The sequence below is a fragment of the Prosopis cineraria genome, unplaced genomic scaffold (genome assembly GCF_029017545.1).
Source record: "Prosopis cineraria cultivar Desert tree isolate PC_DT_omini unplaced genomic scaffold, ASM2901754v1 PC13, whole genome shotgun sequence".
NCBI classification, from domain to species: domain Eukaryota; kingdom Viridiplantae; phylum Streptophyta; class Magnoliopsida; order Fabales; family Fabaceae; genus Prosopis; species Prosopis cineraria.
This window is the reverse complement of record NW_026555344.1, coordinates 17478321-17505197: the sequence shown is the minus strand read 5'-3', so window position 1 is coordinate 17505197 and position 26877 is coordinate 17478321. Positions and strand designations below refer to the sequence as shown.

Here is a 26877-nt window from a genome sequence, read left to right as displayed (position 1 = left end):
ATTTCATATGGAATTGCTCGTTGTCATTCCCAATATCAATTATTTTCATATTAACATAATATAATCAATTGACTAAGTCTTAAACGAGTTTTCATCTAATTAATCCATATTTTATTAAAACTTCCAATTTTTGAAGTTCTTCAAACCTTAATTTGAAGATTTCAGCTTCAACAGTAGTAATGCCAGGCATTTAATCCATTGTTGCTTTAAGCTCAAAACATCCTATATCCAACAGGAAAAACTTCTTTCCTCCATATACGTTCCAGGAAACTTTAGTATCATTAGTGAAGATAAGCATTGGGTAAAGTGTCAAACATTAATTAAGGAGAAGTCACAATGGATAGCTTAATGAGTCTAATAGATAATTGGCATGAAAACACCATAAAAGGACTCATTTATGAAGATCATGGCAAAAAAGTTACCATGAAGACATTGTTTCATTGATTTTTTCAACTACTATTTTGCACATTTGTATTCAATTTATTAAGAACTTCATTAATTGTATATATACTCTTCAGAGAGTTACTTGAAAATTTGATCATTTTATAATCTACCCTATTTTCACATACTTAGAATAGAGTATCTTGAGTTTGGGGAATTCAAATGGGTGACACATTACTTTTGTAAGGAGGAATGTTTCAAACTTGTATCATCTGGATACTGAGGCATCCAATTCCCAAATCAATTTTGGATGATATAGTAGAAAATCTTAAGGGAAAAGCTTGGGGATTAGAAGAACCAAATGGTTAGCCAAATCAAGATAAATCTCATGATTTTCTCTTATATTCAGTTCAGCGCTCATGGTAATATTGTTCCTTCTCTTATCTTAAGTTTTATTTGTCAAAAATTTTTATTAGCCCAATTCACCCCCTCTTATGCACTTTTATAATTATTAATTAATGGTATGATCATTGCATGAAAAACTGAACCAGACCAGCTGGCCGAACCGCCAAACCGAACCTTTGGCTGGTCCGGTTAAGTGTTTATATTGGGAACTAAATGAACCAGTTAACCCAGAATAAACCCGTGTAACCTGGCGAACTTGGTGGCAGGGGTTGGCTGAGTCTCGGGGGTTGAAAGATAAAAATGCAGAAAACGAAGATCTGAGAAGAAGGAAGAAGAAAATGCAAGAGAAAGGAGCCAAAGAAAATGAAGAGAAATAGATGAAGAAATGAAAAAAATAATAATAACCTTTGATCTAAATTACTTGGCATTCCTTTAACTTCGTAATGTTTTGATTTGGTTCTTTCATAGCTAGATGTGTTCTTGAATGAACTGATCAACATGTTCGCGCAGCACATAGTTGGGAAGATGAAGAAAGATAAATAAAACCAGATAAATGACAGCGATAAAGTTAAATGAAGGAAATGATAAAACAACAAACTGTGATATCTGAAGGAAAGAAACAGTAGCGAGGATGAACTGCTAAAGACAGATGCACTTTTTTTTTTTTTTTTTGGTGAAGATTGAGATAATGAAACGAGATGACTTATCATGATATGAGAAAATATGCACGGGAAACAAAATGAAAATAAAAAAAAAAACTAATGTTTAACGAGAAAAAAATGAAAAAGTTGCTGCAAGTCTTGTCACATCATTGTATTGATGACGTTATAAAAATTTAAAAGCAAGTTTATACCGTACAAGCCTATAGATCAACTAAAACGAGATCCTAATATTTAAAGTAATAAGGTTAAATTGTTAAAAAAAATATCATTCGTTGAGATATATTATTAATATTAGTATTAAAAAAAATAAAGTATTATAAAATTAAATGTAAGACTGAAAACAAATTAAAAATAAAGATTTTTTATTTAAATTATATTAATTTATTATAAAATAAAGTATTATTATATGTGATATTGTATAAAATATTAAGTCTTGAATAATATATTTTTATTTAAATTATATTAATCTATTATGATGGGCAAACTCGAGTTAACTCCAATTTGACCCTAGTTAAACCCTTGACTCATGACCCTTGATATCGATCGGTTCAATGGCCGGTCCGATTTTTAATTTCTTGAGTATGATGAAACTTTTAATTCTTCAAATTTATCTTAGTTATTAATTTAGTCCCTTAGGCTTAATTAATTTTATCAATTTGATCTCCTATATTTTTTTTAAATTATTATGTGAGTCTTTTAAGTTTTAGAATATGAATTGACTCTCAAAATAATCTAATATGTCAAGTATATATATTGATGAATTGACATGTATATGTAACTAAATGAAAACAAATTAACCTTCAAATAGTTTAATTTTTATCAATATAATCCCTTATTATGTGTTTTACTTTTTAAAAAAAATTAGAATTTGTTTTTTTCTTGCCGAAATAATTATAATCCTTTTCATTAATCTACATGGTTGCTTTCAATATTCTGTTATCCAAGTCAATAACTTTTAATAGTATAACCTCTTTTTTAAACAATAAAGACTTAGTTGATTTGATTAAGGGACTACATTGATATAAATTAAGTTTAAGAGATTAAATTGATAGTTAAGACAAATTTAAGAAGTAAAACTTTCATTTTCTCTTAACTAATTTTAATTTTTAAAATTATAATTTTTTATATTTATATTCAGCAAATTAATTAATATTTATATTTTTAAGATTCCTCTAGCAATGTCTACGAGAGGGTATTACAAGAGCGTGTGTACGATCAACGGACCCTTCCTCAGGGTCATCCGGTGTTGTTGGGATGAAGTAATACTAGTCAACCAGTCACCGAGTCTGGAAAACCCCACAACCTCTGCCTTTGCGGACTCGGTGCAAACCTCCCTACTTTGTAATTACCGTCGTTTTTCACTGTAGTTCTACAGTGATTATACAGACACAATTAAACAACTTATTATCCTCATACTGCTGTAGTGGGTGATGGTGTTTTTAATTTTTTTTTTAGTTACCCGACCTATTACTCAAAAATTATTTTGAACTATTAACTCTTAAAATATATAAAATAAATTTTAAATTTTTAAATTCATATCAAAATAAATTCCGACTGTTAATTTTTTAACATCGTTACTGTTTTCGCATATAGGTGCTGTTTAAGGTTTATTTTTTACAAATTTAACCCTGATTATTACAGTACCCGTATGGACAATAATAGTATTAAAAAGTTAACGGTATGTGTTTATTTTACTATAAATTTAAAAATTTAGGATTTATTTTGCATATTTTAAAAGTTTAGGATTTAGAAGGATTTTCAAAAAGAGTTTAAGGTCTTATTTGCTCATTAACCCTTTTTTTTTATTTGCTTGTGCACCTTCAATCATTTATTATTTTTATTAGTCTACAAAAAATTAGCCCTGTCATTTTTTTTTGTCTCAATCAGATTATTATTGCATTCAACAATCCTCAATTCTATGTGAAATCAAATTTCACTTGGTTCCAAGCCATATATCTGCACCCTTTTTCATTTTTTATCGCGTTTTCCTGATCCTGAAGCCGTGAAGCGTAAGTTTTTCACATCAATTGCACATTCTTCCACAACATTTTATATCATTAAAGAGGAGCACTGCTCTAAATTTGGTTGTACCTTAAAATTTTTATATCATTGTATATTTAAGATTTTAAAAATAAAATTTAAAATTGGATAAAATAATTTTCAATTATATTTTTATTTCATTATTAACATATACTGAAAATTATAAAAATATTCTGATAAAATATTCAAAAAATTTTAACCCAGATTTATTAACCTAATTAGGGTAATTAGTGAGTTAATGAGGTGTGTGGCTAGAGGGGCTTAACTTGGCATAAATTGTTATGATTTCAGCCTTAGAAATGGGTCTGGATCAATGGTGAGCCACCTAGGCAAGGAAAAAGGATGAAAAAGTAAAGAGTTGTGTTCTGTGCCACACGCCACAGCGCATGGTTGGTCTGCTGTGGTGCACAAAGGCAATTCAAATGTAACGGACTCCTTTATGCCATGTACCATAGTGGAGGGCAGCGTGCGCCGCAGCGGACGGCTAAAAAATCAGATATATCTGATTCATTTCTACTGAAAATAGAAGAGAGAAAGAGGAAGGAAACGAAGAGCTTAGTTTTGGCTTTGCTAGGGCACGACTTTTGGTCCCATTATTGATAGATTGGAGCTCTCAAACACCCAAGGTAAGATTGTGGTACTTTCTTCTTCCTTTCTCTCCCTCGTTTATGATTGTTTATGGTAAGGTTTGAGTTAAGAGGTAGATTTTTGGTCTATAGGAGTATGGGTCCAATTTCATTGGTTAAAATGAAATTAATGAGAGTGATTTAATGTATTGGAACACCACATTGATGATTTTGCAAGTGGTTGGTCCATGGGAGCATTGAATGTCCAAAAATTGGTATTTATGAGGTAGTTAGGGAGAGGTTAATGTTCATTGATTATGGTTTGAGGTGATATTAATGATAATGTGCATTAATGAAATCTAATGAGCCCATTGGGTATGAATGGGTAGTGATTATAAGTCGATTAAAATAGTGTTTGTAGAGTTTTATGTTCAAGAGTTAAGTAATGATGATGTTATTGTGGTTTGGATGAATAGAGGTTTGTTTTGGCACCATTTAAGCTTCTTGAAGCTTTGAAAAGTTAATATAGTGAGGGGTAAATCTTTGACCTCTCAAAGATTTAAGGTAACCAGAGAAAACTTAATTTTTATAGTTGAATGTTAATTGTATTGTAAAATGTGATTTGTGAGTTAAATTGATGATGCATATAGGCAAAGTGTTGATTTGTGAAATGGTTTCTTTGAAAGAAAACCTTAATTTTTGCCACCCTTGATATTTTATGAAATTACTGGTGATTTATTACTGTGGGCGGAGAATTGTGATGAAATATGAGTTCATTATGAATATATGTGTTATGTGAGTTCATGTGTTGAGAAATGATTGTTGAAAATGTATATTATGTGTAAAATGTACATAGCATGATCATTGGCGAGAGTTCGCCTAGGGAGAGAAGTAGATTGATTAGAAATTCACGTGGTATTGATAATGATCGTTGGAATCGAGAACTAGCCTTCCACCGACCATTGGAATCAAGAGGTATCCCTTGTTCCATGGTTGATTCGGGACTGTCCACTTGTTTTATGAGGGACTTGAACCTAACTAGTTTCACCAGTTCATAAGGAGGCTAGATTAGGGGTACGACACCCCATAATTGTTAGTATTGAGGGAAACCGGATTGCATAAGTGAGTGAGTTAACCCTAGCCCAGTAGCTCCTCACAAGTAGAAGGCTGGGTTAGTTTGTGAAAGACGTAACCACGCAATAGCCACCAATTTTGTGTCGGAGGTAACAGGAGGATGTAAGGTTAACACATGATCATACATATAAGTCTGGCTATATGGTTGTTAGTTTTGTGGTTGGCACGTGTTAAGGGTGCATGGTTGTTATTTTTGCAACCTGGGTTATATATTTTTTTTTGGAAAACAACATGATATAGTATTTTGTGTGAAATATATGTTTATGTGCCTAATTGCATCTATTTACAATTAATATGTAACTATAAGGGTTAAGTGAAACTTGGTTACTAAGTGGTTATACTCATCCCTCAATTCTCAATATTTTTAGGACCGTGCTCATCGGATCCAAGTCGGGAAAAACATACTGAGGCTTAGGATTGGTGGAGTAAATCCTCTATATGCCTCTCTTTTGCTATTTACATGTGTATTGTTAATGTCTTTGCCAACTAGGATTAATTGTCATGTTTGGTGCACTACTTGCATGATTCTATATTTAATTAGCGTATTTTGTACCCTGAGTTAGTAAGTTTTTTTTGTGAACCTATGGATAGGGTCAGATACTTGTGCAAGTAGTAACATATGTATTTTTGAGAAATATGAATGAAATGGTTGATTTTGTGTAACTTTTCCTCCCCCTCTATGTTTTGTAAAAATTAGGGTTGAGTGGTGATTTTGTGAGATAAGTGTGTTTGATTGTGTGTGGTGTGTTGCACGAGTCCGTGAGAGTCCATTAAGGGTGTTGAAGGGTTAGTGTAGGCTATTAGCACGTGTGGTTGAGTTAAGACACCCCATTTGGGAGATTTTGTAAAAATGTATCAAAATGAGTTTTGGTATTTAACTTTTTTGTAGAAAATGAATTTGAGTGTGAAACCAGTGCCATTAGCTAGAGCTAGGAGAAAGCTACATGTAGACACTGAAACCACCTCAATCAAACATCGGACAGAGATTTGGGACTTGTTGAAAGTTTACTTCCTGTGCTGTCAAATAACAGCACTAATCTACAAATTTCGTGCAATGTGCCACGGCACATGGCGCCTCACGCTGCAGCTTATGGCACAAAAAAAGACACACTGTGATGCATGAGCCATAAGTCATGGCGCACGTGTCCTTTTTCTTCACAAAATTCATTTTTGAGCTTTAAAACTCATTATTTGGATCTCAATTGATTTTCAAGCTTTCGCTTTGTTTTTAAAACTCTGATTTGGAGTCCTTCAATTATGTTTGAGATTTGAAATGGAAAATTAAGATTCTTGTGAAATAATTTTTGAGAAATTTTCTTTAAAACCTCAAATAACTATGATTTGGAGTTAATTGTGGTGTAATTTCAGGGAGGTTACACCACCTCCCTCCTTCCTTTCACAATTATGATTCCTTGCTTTGTCTTCAACTATTATATTAATATATATTATTAATATCTTCCTAGTATACCATGATCAATAACATGAAGCATGAATGCATGGAAATTGAAATTTGCTGCTAGCAAATAAAAACTCCTTCATTAGCCTCCCATCCTCTCTCTATCCAATTTGCATTTTGTTACTAGATTCGTAAACGTCTATGATCATTCTTGATCTGTTTCCTACTCTTCTAGGCTATTAGCTTCCTCATTTAGCTACTGCATTAATTTTTGTTTATCATGATTGAAATCTCAATCATAAATAGTAAATGACAAGCAAGATTGATATTTGTGTATTAGACTATATTATGCTAATTAAAAACTCAAATTAAATTGTCATATTCTTGGAATCATCATATTGAACTCATTGAATATGAAAGCTTTTAGCACTGTAGGATTAAGAGTATGACACAATCATGGGTTAGGATTTATGAGTATATAAAGCCAAATATTGTTAAGTATGTAACTTCATTTTAGTTTAATTGCTTTTGTAAGTTCTTTGTAATTTAGCTAATATGTTTGATTGACATTAGACTTCTTTTTAGGTAAAGCTAGAGAGCAGTTTTGGGTGCTCCAAATGTCTTGAATATTATAAAAGATAAAAAAGCTACTCTTGAATCATAGAAACTATATTATTGATTATATTGCATTTTTTTACTTTGTCTCCTCTAGCCTTCTTAGTAATGTGCTAATCCTATGAATTCTCTTTCCTTGGGTTAGGAACAAGTTTCATTTTTACCCCTACTTTTTCCAGGTTCGAATGTAGGAGGATTTATGCAACATGCTTTCAATCGTTAGATTCTATTGTTGAGATGCTTTTAAAGAATGATAATCTATTGATCAATTATGTGATGACTGATATAATGCCTATTAAATAAATGCTTCATTATAATGCAGCTTTAAATAGAAGTACATTTTTAATGTAGTTTCTCCCTATTTTGTTCTTCTTTAGTTAGTGTTAATTGTGTGTCAATTCAATTATACATGATCTTTTATAGGTAAAAAACTTGTCGGTTCCATAGATATGCAAGTGATTATAATTTTAAATCTAAGTTGTTCAAGTTAATTATTTCCCTTTAAACTATTCAAGTATTCTATAATTATAATGACTTGACAAGTGATGAATATACAAGGATTGTGCCCTCACTTTTAATAATAGAGGTAGATTTTTTGGATTGAGGGTGATTTTAAATCACTTCTAATCCAAAAAATGTCCTAATTTTTTTTTAAATAATGTATCCTTTTTTACATCAATTATCGAAAACTAATATAGAAAGTGACTTGTTATATCGGTTGTTAGAAAAAGCTGATGTAGAAAGTTTACTTTCCACATCAGTTATTTAGAAAAACCGACGTAGAAAGTGGACTTTCTACATCAATTTTATTTTTAACTTTTTATGTTGGTTACATAATCGACATGCTTTCCACTTTGATCTTTTTTACTTCCTCCTAATAACTGACATAGAAAGTCAAAAATAACCTATGTAAAAAGTCATTCCTGCAATAATGCCAGAGGGCTGAAATCACTTTTAAGCTTGGTATAAAGGCTATGTCCATAACAAAATGACCCATTAGCCATCACTAACCTTCATTAAATTAATTAACACTTAAAGTTTATCAAATTACCCTTGATTTATTTAATTAATCCAAAACATAAAATCCAGGATGTTATAGAGTTCTTGTTTGCAACTTGTGTTCCTAAACCTTCTTATCCTTGCAAAAGCCAATCTAACTAATGTAAGTTTTAGTGTGTTACTCAAGATTGCCTAAGTTTGAGCCTTGAACACCTAAGCTTTGTCAATCCATTTTAAGTGTTCAAGTCTTTGTCACACTCATGATATCTAGATATTACCCATGCTTTTTGTAATGTGTTCATGAGGTCTTCTATTTCTTGAACCTACTCCTCACTTGGTATTGATTATACCCGTGCAAGTTTTGGAGTTTCAGAGTAGCTTGTGCTTTTGCCCCACTCATCTTCATGATCTTTAGTTTGCCCCCACGTGTGTTCTAGTTTACCTTCCTTGAAAGATTTATGAGCTACTTATCCACACGAGGGACATCCTAATGCATATGTATTTTTGAGGTCTGACAGGCATTTAATTTATTTCACATGAAAAGTACTTTTGCTTAGTTTCTATTCTTATACACACAATGCAACGGTTGTAAATGATTGACTAGTTGAAGTCTCTAACGACTATAATCATCCTCACACTATATATAGAGCCACATTAAAATGAGTGGATAAGAAATTAACTACTTGGATTCATTGTTTTACCAGCTGCATTATTTTTTGAAAAAAGTTCTCTATTTTCACTATGTTCTATTATACTCTTTTGAGAGTTTGAGATTTGAAAATCTTATTTATACTTCTAAAATCTTAGAGAAGGTTTTTCTTTAAGTGTTTGTTAGCTAATAGGTGTTGTAAGGTTGCTAAGTGAAATCAAGACTTGTGAATCTTGTGTTTGTACTGAGATCTCAAGCACCCACTAAAGTTTTCATTTTTAGTAAAAACTCTCAAATGTGATCTTGAGGACTGAACGTAGGCTAAATGATTGTGCTGAACTAGTATAAATCTCTTATGTCAAGCTTCTTCTTGTTCTTTAAACTTCATTTACATTAAAAGCTCTTTGTGTGAAACTTTGTTTTGATTCACGTAATCTTTGTTTTTTGTTAGGAAAAAGTTTGTGAAAATTTTATATATAACACCCAATTCACTTTCTTCTTGGATGACCAGCTTATTTAACAAATAAATGGACTTTGAATGTTATATAAAGTTTATATTGTAAATTTTATCTGGATAACTTGTAAATTTCCTCTCCTTCAAATGTAAATCACATGGACTATGTAAAATAAATGGACATTTTATTATTACTAAATGGATTTTTAAATGTTACTTATGAAGTTTCTATTTGTATTTATCATGTGAGTAACTTATAAATTTTCTATCATTCAACAAGATTAAACCACGTGAACTTTATGAAATAAAAGGATATTTTGTTATTAATAAATAAACTTTGATTGTTATTTATGAATTTTGCATTTCACAAAGGGGCAATAGTGTCTTTTCACCAAAAAAGTTAATTACAAGAAAGGCCTTTGGGCCTACCAAGTTATTTCAAATTCTATTGAACCTTTAATGCAAATATGTCAGCTTTGAGGTCTAGAGTGCAATTTTGCTTAAAATCAATTGATACATTTATTTAGTTTGTTAATGCTTTCTTTTAATATTGAAAAGTAATACAACCTCCATATTATAGGGTAATTTTGAAAGAATTTTTTCATCCCAAAATATAAAACACTTTAGGTTAATTAAAGTTTTATTAAATGTACCAATTTCAATATTATCTTTTCTCTCTCTATAATTAATTTCATTACTTCATTTTTCAATATATTAAATGATTAATATTTTTAAAAGTTTATATTTTTGTTTCAAAAATATAAGATTGTTAAGTGTATTTAATGAGTTTTATTAATATATGAGATTTTATTTAAAAATATCTTATAATTTAAGAGAGAGGGAGTATATAATATACGCAAATTCTCAAACGTTCTAGAACAACCACACACCCCAAGTATACGTGCGCCCATTGTTATAATTTTACCGCGGTCGGAGTGACATGAAATTCAACCCTCGATGTTTATAAATCAACTATGTATGTATAATATCATATATTTTTCATACGTTTTTCTTTATAAAGTTAGAAAAGTTATTCAAAATCTAGTATAAAAATGGGAGAATCACATTCTAGGACGTGATAAGGAACTTGTAGATATGGACTAATATGGAGTATGACTAGTATTAAAAAATAAGACTTGGATCGTGTCAAAGAATTGAATTTCAACGAGCAGTGAACATTTTTCGTATTTTCAAATATGGATTAATTTATTCAATTATTTAGCCTATATGATGAGAGCATTGATCAGATAACCTTTTTTATGGTGTAGTTTTTACACTCAATCTGTGTTGTTGTGTTGATAGAAATGCCCCCAAGAAAAAAAAACATGTTTTTTTTTTAATGAATACTATGCAAATCAACAGAGAATCTTAAGTCAACTAACATAGTCTATAAATTATGCTCCCTTCGTCTCAAATTATAGGGCACTTTTGAAAAAAAATTTTCATTCCAAAATATAAAACACTTTGGGTAAATTAAGATTTCATTAAATGCACCAATTCCAATATTATCATTTTTCTCTCTATAATTAATTTTCATCTCTTCTCTTTTCAATGTATTAAATGATGAGTATTTTAGAAAGTTTATATTTTTGTTTTGAAAAGATAAAGTTGTTAAGTGTATTTAATAAGGTTTATTAGTACGTGAGATTTTGTCTAAAAGTGTCTTATAATTTAAAATAGAGGGAGTATTACATATAATTTTTTCCTATAAGTTAATTTAATATCCCCCACAACCCCTGAATGCCTAAATATTATCAACATAAAAACGATTTGCAAAGAACAGACCTTAAACTGAGGTCTATGATTCATAAATACAGATCAGTTGTTAATCACAGTCATAAAATCATGTCTCCAACATTTTTTAACAAAAGGAAAAAAATCCGTCACTTCAAGGGAATGTTTTAAGTGTTTAGAAGATAAAGATAAACAATATGTTTAATTTTATAATTTAACTTATCGACGCTCATGGATATCAAAATTATAAAGAATAATATTATGTTATTTCAAAATATGTTATTCTCACAAAAATTAAAACTTAAGCGTGTTCTAGTTTAAAATTTATTACCACATACGTACAGAAACAAATATAAGCAACAAATTATTTTATTTATAATTTATTATTTTGCATAAATTAAAATTCTGAAAATTAAAAAAAATCATCACTACATTGCATACTTCTAATTTTTGTAAATTTAATTTATAATTTTATTGCAGATTCCATACAAACTTTTTTTTACTACAAATTCTATACTCCCTCTGTTCAAAAATATAAGGCGTTTTTTGAGAAGTTGGATGTTTAAAAATGTGAGACATTTTTAGTCTTTCGAGATGTAATCATTGTCTTTTTTTCAAAAGTATCCTATTGATAATGACTTTATATTTATTGTAGGATGTTTAATAACAATAAATATGAAAAGATAAAGTTAGTTGAAAAGTAGGTAATTACTTTACTAGGGGATAAGATTCGTTTAAAAATACATTACATTTTTTAATGGAAAGAGTATTTATCATTTATTTTTTCAATTGTAGGTCTCAAATGTAATTTTTTTATTGTTAGATGCTCGCTATCATGATTTTAATTAACATATACAAATAAAAAACGAAAATGTCGTATAGGTACCCATCCAACGGCATCTACCATGGATTATAAAAGATATAGATATAGACTAGATTATAGGTTCCAAAGTTGTGAAGCTAAAATGATGACCTTCTTGAAGCGTCAATTGAACGGGATTTGTTATGTAATGCTACATATTTATTTATTTTAGTCAAAATTTAACGAGATTGGGTATCTAAAATCCAGAACACTATGTCATGGCACCAGGACTTGAGGACGAATAATTGAATAAAAAATATAAAATCTATATCTGAAATGACAAAGTTCTTCTTGAAATTTCCCAAATATTAAACCAATTCTAGTAATATTTTTTTTTTAGTTGATTGTTCATATGTATTCTTTTACTGTACTCCAGCCAATTTTATTTAAGGTATGATTGAGTACTAAATATGAGTATATTTTTTAAGAGATTTAAATCTTAATTTGTTATAGTATTAGAGACTAATTCCTTAGCTTACTAAACCCAATCCCGTTCAGAATTCTAATAACAGTAACACAATCAACTTACCTTCAAAATAAATTTAGTCAGGTCCATCAAGCTGTCTTTTTTGACTTCTATAGCAGTCTAATTAAAGATAAGGAAGTTCTTTGACCAAGTCTCCATTCAAAGTCCTTCTACTAGGAAGAAGAAAATTCTCTTTCCTCTTGATGCTACAAATTAACATGAGCCTCATCCAAATCAAACAAGCGGAAAATCAAGGCCCATAACCACGCATTCTTTTTCATTTCCAGAATTCTCTCTTTGGAGAGATTACAATCATGGCAAGTTTTGGAACGACCCAGAGAATTCCAGACTCATCAGAACCACCTTCTTCATCCACCGAACAGCCTAATGAACCAAAAGCACCCCATGAAAAGCAGTTCAGGGAATTCAACTTTTGCTGTCCTCTCAACATTCCATTAACCCCAGAAACTGCAGCTCTTCGGATCACCAGAAACTTGGGCAATTAGGGTTATATTACACACTTTTTGTGTGGATCATACTCTTCATAACCCTGATCCCTCAAAGAAAAGTTTCCTTGATTCTTCTGGTTATCATGAGCTATGTGACAACGTTGTACTTGCTGCTATTAAGGGCATACCCTAATTCTTACCTCCTTCACAGGGTTTTGGACAAAATTTTTGTTTTGGCTTTACTTGCAATTGCGACAATGGTTCAACTTATAGTAACAAGAGCAGGGATTCATCTGGGTGTGACTTTAGCATGTTCTATGCCTATTGTCTTGCTTCATGCGGTTTTGTGGATTAGCCATCCGGAGATTATTTCTGAGAACTGGTTTGAGGCTTCTGGTGTTGCAGAACTTGCTCTTCTTTCTAAAAGAAGTAAAAGCGGAGGAGAGGGCCCAGATATGGTGTGATTTTTGCTTGTCAATGATAATCTTAGAGTCTCTTTTTGAGATACTGTAATATACATGGATACTTCTCAAATGTTTATGTTGGCCTTGAATTTTGAGTAATAAATTGAATACTCAGATTCTCCTCTGAGCAGCTTATACTTGCATTGAAGTGATGGAGCTAATTTGTATTTGTTGAAAATATCGGACACATGATTTCACTGCTGTGATTAACAATTGAGTTATATTGGAAAAATTGATGCACTAAAAGATGATGTTGATGGGGAAATTGTGTAGCTGAAAAACTGATGTTGATGGACTATATTATTCTCTTTGACTCAAGAATATCCTTCGTTGATTTGCATAGTCAAAACAAAGTTATGGGTTGAGAGACTACGCACTTTCCTATGTCCACTGGACTCTCTGAATGAAACGGAAAATTAACATTTTTTGTAACCCTCCATTGAATCTCATAGTAACACCCACAATAAATGCTTGTAATCCCCCGTAATTAGCTTTAACATTCTGTAACCCTTCCCCTTTCATTCCAATATGAATATGACCTTTCCATGCTGTGAGGAGGCAGACATTGAGCAATAAACTTCTTTTTAGAGAATTTTTTTTTTCTCCCTTGTGGTTTCCATACCATTTTGATATCAAAGCTTGATCCCCAAAAGTCCAGAGAGCAAGAGAGTGAGGAATTACATCAAAGAGGAGAGAAACCCAAAGAAGGAGTCCTCGATGTGTTCAAACCTTGCATTCCAAGCATTTTTCCTAAAAACTAACATTATCATCGTGCTTAGTATAACATCCCAAAATTTTCAAGACTCGGTTTATTTTAAAATAAAATATCTATAATTAAATTAAAATTAATAATAATTTGATAGAGATTCAAAGTTTGAATTTTACTAAGCCAAAGTTTGGTTTTATTTTATTTTTAACTATGAAAAAATTACCAAAATTGACCCGGGCTTTTGTGTTATAACAAAAAGATTTAGGCCTTTCTTGTAATTTTACCCAAAATGTTTTAAGATTAATCTTTTAAAGAGAAACAACACGTAGAAACGCAAAAAATAGAACAAAGAAAGAAACGAACGGATGAGAGAGTGAGAGGAAGAAGAGAGGAGGAAAAAAGAAATGAAGTTTGGATCCAGAAGGCTTTGCGACCGTTGCGAGCTTGGCTACACGATAGGTAAACTCCCTACTTCAATCATCTTCCCTCCCTCTTTGTTTTCTTCAATTTTAGAAGAGGAAATTTCTGAAATTTGATCCAAAAGGCTTTATTCTTGTAAACTTTAGTTTTCTTGGGTCCTTAAAAGGTTGTTTTGAGTTTCTACATGATGCCCTAATATTTTGAGCAGGTAATTGGATGAAAAATGGAGTTTTAGGGCAAGAGTCAAACCCCAAGAGGTTGAGTTTTGCTCCCCAATGGTTTAAGTCTACTGATTTAGTTATAATTTTGCTATTTGAGCCTAATAAGATTTAAATTAAGGTTTGGTTTTCATTATAAGGGCTAATGGTGAAAGTTGGTGACACTAAGTGAAGGTTTTTAATTGACTAAAAATTGTATGAATTGAAAATTAGCCTAGTGATGGCTAATAAATGGTTTTAGTGGTTAAGTGATATTATGTGAATGGTTGGTTTAATATACGGACCATTAGGATGGATTATGGCTCATTGGCTCAAGTTGTGTGGTATGAGTTATAGTCTTCATTAATACTATTTATCATAATAAGTGATATGGATCACTTATATATTGTAAGGATTGTTGATGGAATTTGTTCGGAAGTTAAAGGACAAGCTAAGTCCTATTTTATACAAGAGGAATCCTTTTAGTACCAAAGGGTTAAGATAATAGGGAAATTTATATTTCTTATTACTTTGTTTAGTTATTTTTAAATAAATATTACTAGCTATCATGCATTACATATTCTAAAAGATTAAATGTACTTTATAAGGGGTTATGGGATACTACTTTGATTATAATACAAATATGTTTTCTAATCGTTTAATAATAATGTTTTTATAGAAACGAGATTTGTTTACATGTATTGTAATCATGAAGAATAAAAGTTGCACTTAAAGAAGTGTAACTAAGTTAGGTACTTTAAATAGGCTAAGGAACCATTTAAGAGAGATTTATAAATGTTATACTACCTTAAAGTGTTGAAGTGGTCAATACTTGAGAAAGGTAGACAAGAGTAAAAGGCATGATCTCGCTGGGAGTTCACTAATGAGAAGTTGTGGACTTGTAATATTCTATGGCGCACTGCCAATACTCAGTGTTGCCTTACGTATTATGGCTCAATGTACTAAAGTGGTTAGTGTATTGAGTGTTTGACACCTCTTAGTGGGGGAGGGAATCCAACATATAAAGTGTAAGGTTGAGTGCCTAGGCCAAGGTAACCCTCACATGGAGAGTAAGTCGGGCTGCTCTAGGAAGGAGTTAGCGTTGACTGCTCAGGATTCACATCGAAGGGGCATAGGCAGTTCGATAGATTAGATCATGCCTTAGATTATGTTTTGTGCCTGTGGAGGTACAAGTGGGTATAAGATTTACCTGCGAGTTAAAAAGTGTCAGGGGATATTCTGTTAGTTATGAAAGGCCACACCGGCCTATGTCATGCATTCATGATTTTAAATGGTTAAATTATATACTACGTTGAATTTATTATCTATTTATTCGATTATGGCTTACTTTGTAATAATCAATTTAGATTTCTCTATTACTAAAATTGTGGTTGTCTCACCCCTTTCTTTTCAATATTTCCAGGTCCAGCCGAAGAAACCAGTGGAGGACAGGGAAAGGAGTAGAGCTAGGGGTTGTTTGTGGATTATAAAGAACTACAACCCCTTTCTTTTGAGCAAATCTATTGTAATGTATTTAAGATTAGGGTGCCAGTAAGATGTGATTATGTATATATGTGTGTAAATATGTGTGGATTGTGTGGCTTGTATATGAATTTTTGTTTGCTTGTAGACTTATGGCTAGAAAACTTAGTTATGGTATGTGGTTTTGATGGATTTATTTAGTAGACCAAGTTTTCACTACAAGCAAATATTTATTTTGGTATATATGTGATTCCACAAGCAAATGCAAAGTGATTGCATTACAAATGGTGGGCTATAGGCAAAAATATACCTTAGATAGAGAGAGTGGGTGTGTCGGCCTCACAGAGATCTCTGAGCCAAGTGAAAATTTTAGCATGTGTATTAATGTGTATATGATATTTAGAATTATTTTTGGCCACTCTTATTGGATTTGTGAATTTTGGGGACTTAGGGTCTATTTTGGAAAAAGGCACCCGGGTGGTTAAATTTTGTATAAAGGGTTTTTCTATTATTTAAATGTTCTATCATGTGTTTTTAGTCCTATTTGATGTGTCCAAAGTGTTCACATAGGTTTGTGACAATTAGGATGAGATTTGGACAATTTTGAAAATAGTTTTTACCAAAAAAACTACACTTTTGCATCCAGGTGTCCAAATATTAATCCAACTGTTAGATTTCTCTAAAATTTGGGTCACAAGTAAAAAATTTTATAAGCTTCATGTGGGCTTTAGAATCATGTCGATCGAACACCGGACAGAGAAACGGCGCAGTCTGAAATTTGGTCCGGAGGAGCTGTCATGACAGTAAAAGTACTATCATGACAGCAAAAGTGTTGATGTTGCAACACACATGAAATTCAATTTGTTCGTTGGATCTTTTCCAAATTTGGTATGCTAATAGTAATCTTTAAAATTGACATGTGGGCTTTGGAATCACTTTGATCGGAGGTCGGATGATGAAATGATGTACTCCAAAATTTAGTCCGGAGGTGCTGTCATGAAAAGCTGTCTTGATAGCAAAAATGACTAAACTTGTAACATGTCCAATTTTTAATTAGACCATTGGATCTTTTTGAAATTTGGTACAGTGATAGTACCCTTTGAATATGACGTGTGAGCTTTAAAATTACTTTGATCGGGGACCAAATGACAGAACGGCACCTCCTAGAAGTTGGCCGGGAGGGCTGTTATGACAGCATCTTTTTACCCCGCTTTTGCCTAACTTGCTTCCATGTGCTATAGGTAAAACCTATAAATTTTTTTTAAAAAAAGGTTTTAAATGTTTATTTTACAATAGTGTATCTGTTTAGTTATTTAAATGATTCTTTTCCTAAGTTGGTTTTAGGATCAACTTCTTAACCATACTTAGTTTATTTGAATTGTGTGATATTTGGATAACACTCGAAGCAAGTGTTACACTCAAGAGGTCCAAAAACGTGGAACGGGAAGTTCTCTATTGCTAGAGGATACCGCACGCACTGCACACGCTTACTGGAGGTTAAAGACGCTAACGTCATTTACCACATAACCTATTTTGACCAGTCAATGACAAGTCAACCTATCCAGAATTCGCCACATATCCTATTCGCCATGTCATCCTGCCTGTCAACCATAACTTTCTGTAATTCTATGTTAGCCTAAAACTTTGCAATCATTACCCTTTTACCCAACAACTTTACATAAATTTCATTTTGACTCCATATTTTCAAAAATTTTACTTTGACCCCTATACTTTCCAAAATTCTCATTTTGCCCATATACTTTTTGAAATTACCATTTTGCCCTTATACTTTTTGAAATTCTCATTCTACCCCTATATCCTTCCTAAAATTGCCATTTTGCTCCTAAACCTTTCCAATATTCCCATTTTCCCTTAAATTCACCAAAATTCCTATTTTACCTTGATTTTTTTTCTAGAAATTCCTTTTCCTAGCACTGACACCTAACTAAATGCCTTTGAGATGAGACGTTGGATATTATAGTTAGAAGCTATTGTAGAAATGTAACGATCTTTGTTAGACACTAACAAAGAAAACCTAGAAGGAGATTTTAGTAGTAGCAGTTCATCATATATTAGAAACCGCCAAGATTGATGACAAACTTGTCGCAACGATGATATTAAAGTGGACATCCTTGATTTTGAGGGAAAACTCTATCCTGATAACTTTGTTGGTTGGCTACAAATGATGGAATGCATATTTGAGTTTAAAGAGGTGCCCAACAAGCAAAAAGTTAAGATCGTATGGCTGTCAAACTTAAGAAGCACGCATCCATCTGGTGGGAAAACTTAAAGAAAAAGCATGATAGAGAAGGAAAGACCAAGATCCAGACTTAAGGAAAAAATGAAGTGTGAACTATGAGAAAGCTTGTTCTTACATACTATTACCAGGATAACTTCATCTAGCTGCAAAATTTTCCCTAGAAAATGTTGTTTGTAAAGGAGTATATCGAGGAGTTTGAAAAGCTTATGATGAAATGTGACATTTAGGAGAAGGAAGAGCAGACCATAGCCTACTATTTAGGAGGGTTAAACACTACTATTAGCCATTAGGTACAACTGTAACAATACTATACTCTAGAGGTGATCCGACTAGCAATCCATATTAAAAAGCAAACACCTAGGATGGCCTCATACCAACTGTCTTCATGGGTTCAGGATTTCCTTAGTTCTTCTAGAGCTTAAGCCTAGCATCCTAGCATTACTAGCAACCCTCTACCAAAAGCTAGAGAATTTAGGTCTAAGAAAATATGATTCTTCAAATGCTAGGGAATGGGTCATATTGCTCTAAAGTGTCTTAACCGCAAAGTCATCACCAAAATAGAGGGAGGCGCGTATGATGCATCTGAGACTATGGAAGAGGAAGAATCTGCATTTAATAGGTAGTATATGATGAAGAGTTTGTACCTACTAACTGTGGAGAGATGTTGGTGGCTTGACATAGCTTGCACACAGCCCAAGCAAAGGAAAAACCTTGGCTTTGTCACAATATCTTCCATACACATTGCACTACTCAAGGGAAAGCATGTGATGTCATTATTGAGAACGGAAGCTAAGAGAATGTAGTGTCTAACTACATGGTAGGAAAGCTAAAACTTCTTACTCGAAACCATCCCTGTCCTTATAAGGTCTAATAGTTTAACAAAGGTAGTAAGATAAAGATTTCTAAATGTTGTTTGGTTAGTTTTTCCATTGGTAATCAATTTTAGGATGAAGTATGGTATGATGTTACACCAATAGATGCCTGTCATCTACTTTTAGGAAGACCTTAGTAGTATGACCGATATGTATTTCATGATGGCTATACGAATACCTATTCTTTCAACAAGGATGGAGTGAAAATTAAGCTAGTGCCTTTGCTACTTGAGGAGCACAACTGAAGCAAGCAAGAGTCCAAGCCATTAATGTCCCTAGTGACTAAAGAGAAGTTCAAGGTGATAAAAGTAGAAGTCCCAAATTTAAGCCTTATCCTAGTGCTTCAAATCAATATTATTATTTCTACCATTTCAGCAGATGTTTAGTGTAACATCCTAAATTTCTTAATCCTAAGTTTAGAGGTTAATCGAGGGTGAAGTGGAAGTTAGTATGGGATTAGAGATTCGAATGATTAATTGATATTTTGACTTGTTTGTGTATTGTATGAATAGATATGGGTGATAAGAGTGCGTTTTAAGTCAAAGCAAGTACAGTGGTGAGAATAGATCTTATTGTGCCATGCGACGCGACTTATACTATATGCGTCGTGGTGCATGGACCATAAATTACCTTCATAAGTTGCCAAATTTTAGAAATTTTATAGGAGTAAAATTTAGAAACACACGAGATAGAGAGAGGAGAAGGGCTAAGGAGCTAAGTTAAGCTATTTTGGAGTAATGGAAGGTGATTTGGATCAGTAACTTGCCAGGTAAGCTACGTATAACTCTTACCTTCCATTCTACACAAATTTCTCTAAAAATGAGTTATAGGAAAATTGAATCGGTGGAATTTGAGGGGTTTGATTCTTGCTCAATAATAATAAAAAGGTTCTTGAAAGTTAAATTAGAGCTTTGCGACTGGTTTAAAGCTAAATAGTAGAGCTTTAAACTCGTAGGCTTAATTTTAGCCTTTAGAGAGAGGAAGTTAAGGCAAAAATCTGATTTGAGTGAAATAAGACCGATTGAGGTGATGTAAAGTAGTAATTGGGTAGTCATGGACTTAGAATGGATAAATAGAAAAGAGTTTACGGATGAATATAGCCCTAAGTAGTAAAAATATGCTTTTGGTCAAAATGGACCAAATGACTAAAATGTGTCAAATGTGTTTAAACTTGCATATTGGATGTGTGAGTAGAGGAAGGAAGCTTGAGATAAGCTTGTGTGATAGTTGAAATCCACAAGTAACCTTTTTAGTGTTAGAAGGGTTAAGATAACCGAATAACTTTCTTTATTTGACTATTGATTATAACTATATGTTAGTATGCTACGTAGTACATGAAACAATTTTAAACTAAGCATATTTTATAACATTGAGTGATTGTTATGTGAAAATGGCTTTTCGTTGAAATAAAGCATTGAAAGGTGTGATTTTAAATGTAAAGTATTATATGTATATGTTATGTGTAAGAAAGTGTGAAATGGTAAATGAAACCTTAAATGGTTTGGAAAAGCATGATCATAGGGGTGGGAGTTCACCCAAGTGTAGGAGATGATAAAGACCATGTGGCAAAATTTTCTTAATACCCGATAGAGTGCAGGGTTGGAAACAATTCTCCTTAGTGCCTTAAAAGGTGCAGTGTTGGAGAAGATCTCCTTAGTACCTATTGAGGTATGGTGTTGGAGATGAGAGACTCCTTAGTATCCTTATGATATGGTGTTAGAGTCAACGACACCCTATTGTGTGTATTGGGAAAACCATAGTTCATATTGTGCATTGGAACATCTTTAGCCAGGTGAGCTTAAGACTAATGAGAGTGTATATTGGTCTAAGATGAGCTTATAGTTTCATGTCAGGGTGATTCGGATGTTCGGTTGGTAGAGATCATGCTAGTATGTTATGTGATATGATGAAATATCTTGAGATAAGATGGAATCCTATGTGATGTGGTGAAAAGTTGAGAATGAAATAAGATATGTAATATAAATGCTATTTCATGAGATTTTAATGATATACTATGTTTGCTTTCATATTGTTACATATGATAGTCAATAGGAGTGAGTTATTCTATTACTGAAATTTTTATCTCACCTCTGTGGTTACATGTTTACAGGACCAAGAAGTGATTAGGGCAAAGGAAGAGAGTCTGGACCAGCTTGAGTGTGAAGTCATGTACTCTAAGGTTGTGTAATGAACTGATTTGAGATTGTATATATAAGTGTATATAAATTGCCATAGAGTTTCATGCATGTATTAAATTGAGATTTTGTGAAATCTAGCCCCATTGTGTATATGTGTTGAAATGAAACAAAGGGGCTATGGTTTGAGTATATTGTGTTGAAATGATTTTGTGTTAGTGAGTCTTAAGCCAAGGGATAAATTATGATGAAATGAGTAATTTGGTGGTTAAGATTGTATTGTGAATATGATTGTATATGTGTGGACTAAGAAATAGCCAAGTGGGCTAAGTTATGCCAAGAAATGGCAAAGTGCGTGAAGTTAGTGAATTGTGAAAATTGGCCATAGAGGGATCAAATTTTGATATATGAGTATGATTATGATTAATTATGGTCAATCAGGTGTATTAGATTCTTTTGGACTTAGTTCAAGGCCTAGTGAGGTCTAATGAGAGAAAGGGATTGATTTGAGCGCTTGGGTGCACAAAATTTTCAAAAAAAGTTACTTTTTGCACTCAAGTGTTTAAATTTTGATCAGATCGTTAGATCATATCCAAACCTATCTCATTAGTTAGCATACAAGCTAAACTTAGTGTAAGCGCTTGAATCACTCCAATTAGATGTCTTATATGAAAACCACGCACGCCAAAAGTTTGTCATTTTTGCTATCAAAATGACAGCAGAAAATTGAACAAGCACACCACGGCGCATGGTAACACATGCCGCGGCACACGACATAGAAAACAGTCAACATGTGGCTTTGTGCCATATGCTATGGCATACAAACTGCATACTACAGCGCACAGACCAAATTTCAATTTTATTTTGTGATGAAATGCATGCATTTTGGATAGGAATGCTAATAGGTTATGTCCACTACGTATTTGGGGAGTGTATGATTTACTTCTATTATGTATTTCTCTGATTGCATTATGAATTGATCGATTTTACAAAATAAGTCTTCAGCTAAAGCTTTTGAAATGAAATTTGATTATTGTAATTGATATGAGACAGTGGTATCATTATAATCTTCTCTTATATTAAGTAGATATAAGAAGAGGTTACATTTAACAATTGTTAGCTAAGTTTTTGAATGTGATACTAGATGACATCTCATTTGGATTGCCAACAATGCAAGACATATAGCATGACATTGATTTCATTCTAGGTACTATCATTTCCAATAAGCTTGCTTATAGAATGAGTTCCTAGAAGTATGTAGAGGTTTATAGGAAAGTTGAAGAGCTGTTGAAGAAAGGACTTATTTGTGAAAGCATCAGTCTATGTGCCATACTTATATTACCAGTGCCCAAGAATGATGAAGGTTAGAGAATGTGCATTGATTGCTGAGCAATCAACAAGATCACCATTAAGTATCGATTCCTGATGCCCCATCTTGATGATATATTTGACCAATTGCATGGGGCTACTTTTTTCTCCAAAATTGACCTTTAAAGTAGATACCATCTAATCCAAATCTAATCTAAAGATGAGTGGAAGATTGCCTTTAAAATTAGAGATGTGCAATATGAATGGATAGTCATGCCGTTTGGGCTAAGTAATGCCCCTAGCACTTTTATACATCTAATGAATCAAATATTGCACCCTTTTGTTAACAAGTTTGTGGTTGTTTAGTTTGATGATATTCTGATCTACAGTAAATCTCGACAGGAGCACTTTGAGCATTTACAACAGGTTTTACAAGCTTTGCAAGAAAAAAGCTCTATGCCAACTTAAAGAAAGGCACCTTCTTAGCTGATGAGGTTATATTTCTAGGCTATATTATTACTACTAAAGGTGTCCATGTTAACCCTAGTAAGATTGAAGCTATTAATAATCGAACGATGCTAGAATCTATCCAATATATTAAAAGTTTTCATGAGTTAGCCTCCTTCTCAAGGTAGTTTATTCAAAATTTTAACCCTTGCTACTAAGGGTTACCAATTACACTAAGCTCCCAGGGTGCGGATTCTCACGAGCAACTTCATAGGTGCTCAATTTATATAACACAATGTCTCTCAATCAATTCTCAACACATTTCATAGGCATTGATTCGGCTAAACTGAATCCTTTAAAGCATAAAATAGTTCAATTAAACCCTTTTCAATTTACTTATCCATTATTTATGTTTATTAGCCCTATAGGTTTCTCAAACAACCATAACAACTCCCTAACACAATCATTCCACCAATTTCATCCTATTTACCTAACTTTTAGGCCATTTTAAGCCCAAATGCTTAAAGCTCAACCATTTAACTCCATACTAGTTACAAAACCTTAGTTTTGTATTCAATATCCCGTTTTAGCCCTTTTTTTTAGATTACAGCACCTCAGAATCTCATAATTTAATTTCTTAATCGATGAAATTCAATGAAAAAGAGGTAGAATTAAAGCTTGAGATTGTGTGATACTTACTAGTAAGTTATTAATCGAAATAAACTCTCGAACTCCAATTATGGCTAGTCCTGGCAGAGATAGCCTTCTCTAACCCTCCAGATACGCCTCCAGCTTTCTCACTTATGTTTTCACGAGCTATTCATGTCATCTTTAAGTGATTCTTGGATGGTGCACTATGGCGCGTGGCATAGTGAGAAAATTCTCACTTGTGCTCGTATGTTATGCCTCAAATTGTCTTTCTACCCTTCAATCCTATCATTACAACATCCAATCAATGCAAAATATCAATTTAACATCTAAATCACAATCAACCCCCTAATCACTAATTTACCCCTAACTAACAACTAGTTCCTAAGATTAAAATTCAAGATGTTACACTGCGATGGGTGTTGCATGTACCACAGCATATTGCACCGAAATCACTTAAAGCTGACATGGATAACTCATGAATTTTGAAGAGAGAAGTGTGAAAAATGCATCTGGAGAGGAGGAGGAGTTCATCTCTGCTAGAACTTGTATTATCTAGCTATTAGGAGTTTATTTTGGCTAGTAACTTATTAGATAAGTATCATACAGCCATGAGCTATATTTCTACCCTATTTTCTTCAAGATTGGTCATTAGAAAAATTGAATCAAGAAGTTGTAAGGTGCTAAAATCTAAGAGAAAGGTTTAATAACGGCTTTTGAATGCAAAACTAAGGTTTTACAATTGGTATGGAGTTTAATGGTTGAATTTTAAGGATTTAAGCTCAAACTAGCCTAAAGGATTAGGTTAAAAAGAAAAAAATTGATGAAGAAATGAGTTAGGAAGGTGTTATGATTATTGGAATAGCTTATAGGGTTAATGACTATAGAGATTAGGTTGTGTGAATTTAAAAGAGTATGATTGAGTTGTTTGATTCATTAAGGAATTTGGCTTAGCCAAATTAGTGCTTATGCTAAATGTTAGAAATTGATTAAGGGACATTGTATTGTGTAGATTGAGCATTTGAGACGTTGCTCGTGAGTAATTACACCCTCTGAGAATCTAATGTGGTTGGTAACCCATAGTAGTAAAGGTAAAAGGTAATTAGAGTAACCCTTATACTTGTTTGTTTGTGAAATTGTTTACAATTATTTTGTATAACTATGTGCATTATGATTTATGAGCTAATAGAGTAGCAATATGATGAAAGGAATATGCATGCGAGTGTGTGAGTGATGCTTGAAATGAATGTGATAAGACATATGCATTGTATCCATAAGTATATCTTAGACTAGGGTAGGGGGTCATAGCTTTACTTTGTGTAAGGCTAGAAAATCCTGAAGGTCTTAAGTATAGAGCCTGACTTTACTAGGAATGACCTAGGAGATCCTAAAGGTCTTGAGCATAGAGCTTGACTCCACCACGAAGAACTTAGGAGAATGATCCACAAGTGTACGCTAGATTAGGGTAGGGGGTCATGGTCCTACTCTGTGTAAGGTTAAGAAGTCCTAATAGTCCAAATATTGAAAATACTCTATTAGGTAGGACTCGAGGGACTACACATACACGATGAGGATACCTGGTTTGAGACAGAGGTTTGGTGGGCCCTGTTTTGTGTAAGGTTAGAACTCCTGGTTCAAGCATAGAGCTTGCTCTGTTAGGTGAAACTCGGAGCGCATGAGCATAACCATGAATGAAAATGATGTTGAGTGCATGTATACTTATATTGTTGTTGAAATAATGGTACTTTATCTCTGATTTATAATTTTACTTACTAACCAATATTTAGAGTTTATCCAAGTTACTAGAATGTATGTCTCACTCTATTACCTTTGTACACAAGAAGGCTAGGAAAGGAAGGAAGGAAAGAGAGCCTTGATTGGTAGTGGTATGACTACCATTGTGTATAATGAATGTATAAAGTTATAGTTAGAGATTTGAGTTGCCAACTAGGATGTATAAGTGTATGTGAATATGAATGTGTGAATGTGTATATGATTTGTGATTAAAAACTTGCTTATATACTTTAAATTGTATCTTTCCAAGGGTACCACAGTGGTGGGTACATGAATAGGCCTAGATACCAATCAAATAAGTGTATGTTGTTGTACAACTTGTTCCACTTGTTTTGAATGTGAATTGATTATGCAAATTATGTGTATATGTGTGAACTTGACCCAAATGATGGGGCTTGGCCCCATATGCAAGAGTCAAGTATATTTATGATTCCCAACCATATGGTGAGGCTTAGCCCCATATAAGGAAGTCAGAGGATTGAAGTGGAATAAGTATATATGTGTATGTAATTATATGTATTGTGCCTCATATAAGTCCACAAGTATGTAATGTGGCATTGGGAGGTCAAAATGAGTAATTTATGTGTCATATGTGATATCTTGTGTAAATCAGGTATATGTTGTCCTTTTGGACTTAGTTCAAAGCCTAGAGTGATTTAATGGGATAAAAAATGAGAATTGAACGCTTAAGGTGTAAGTTTTGAAAGAAAAAGTAACTTTTTTCACCCTAAATGTCCAATTTTAGATCGAATCATTGAATCATGTCTAAACTTATCTCATTAGATAGAAGATGTTATAAGCTTCATGTGAGCGCTTGAATCACTCCAATCGAATGTCGGATGTAGAATTGGCGCGGGGCGAAAGTTCACATTCTGAGCTGTCATGTGACAACAGAATTTGCTATCATATGCACCATGGTGCATTGTGTGCCACATAGCAGCACATGACACAAAGACAAATAGAGTGCGTTGCTCTGTACCATGTTCCCCGACATATGGTGGTATGACGGCAGCGTATGGCAGATTTCCCAGAAAATAGTCATGAGATTTATGTTTACGCTTCTGTTAGCCTTTTTATTTGAACATGCTTTAGATGAAGTTAGGATTTCACATTTTGAAAACAAATTGAGAGCTATTACTCTAATATTGTATTATGTGTGAATGTGATGATAAAGTCCAAATTGAGTAAGGGACTTTACATTGTGATATTAACGTAAAGTAATATATTGTAATCATCATTGGATGCTTTCTATCATTTTTCCATTGAAAATAATATATAATGGTTCTGTTCACTACAATGGAAGGTAAGTGATGATATGAAGTTTTTGAT

The 26877-nt window shown here is 32.8% G+C and overlaps 1 pseudogene; it reads left to right on the top strand.

Moving 5' to 3' along the window:
* Window positions 1-12619: 12619 nt before the first annotated feature.
* LOC129290163 (uncharacterized) lies at window positions 12620-13841 on the top strand (annotated as a pseudogene).
* The last annotated feature ends 13036 nt before the right edge of the window (window positions 13842-26877 follow it).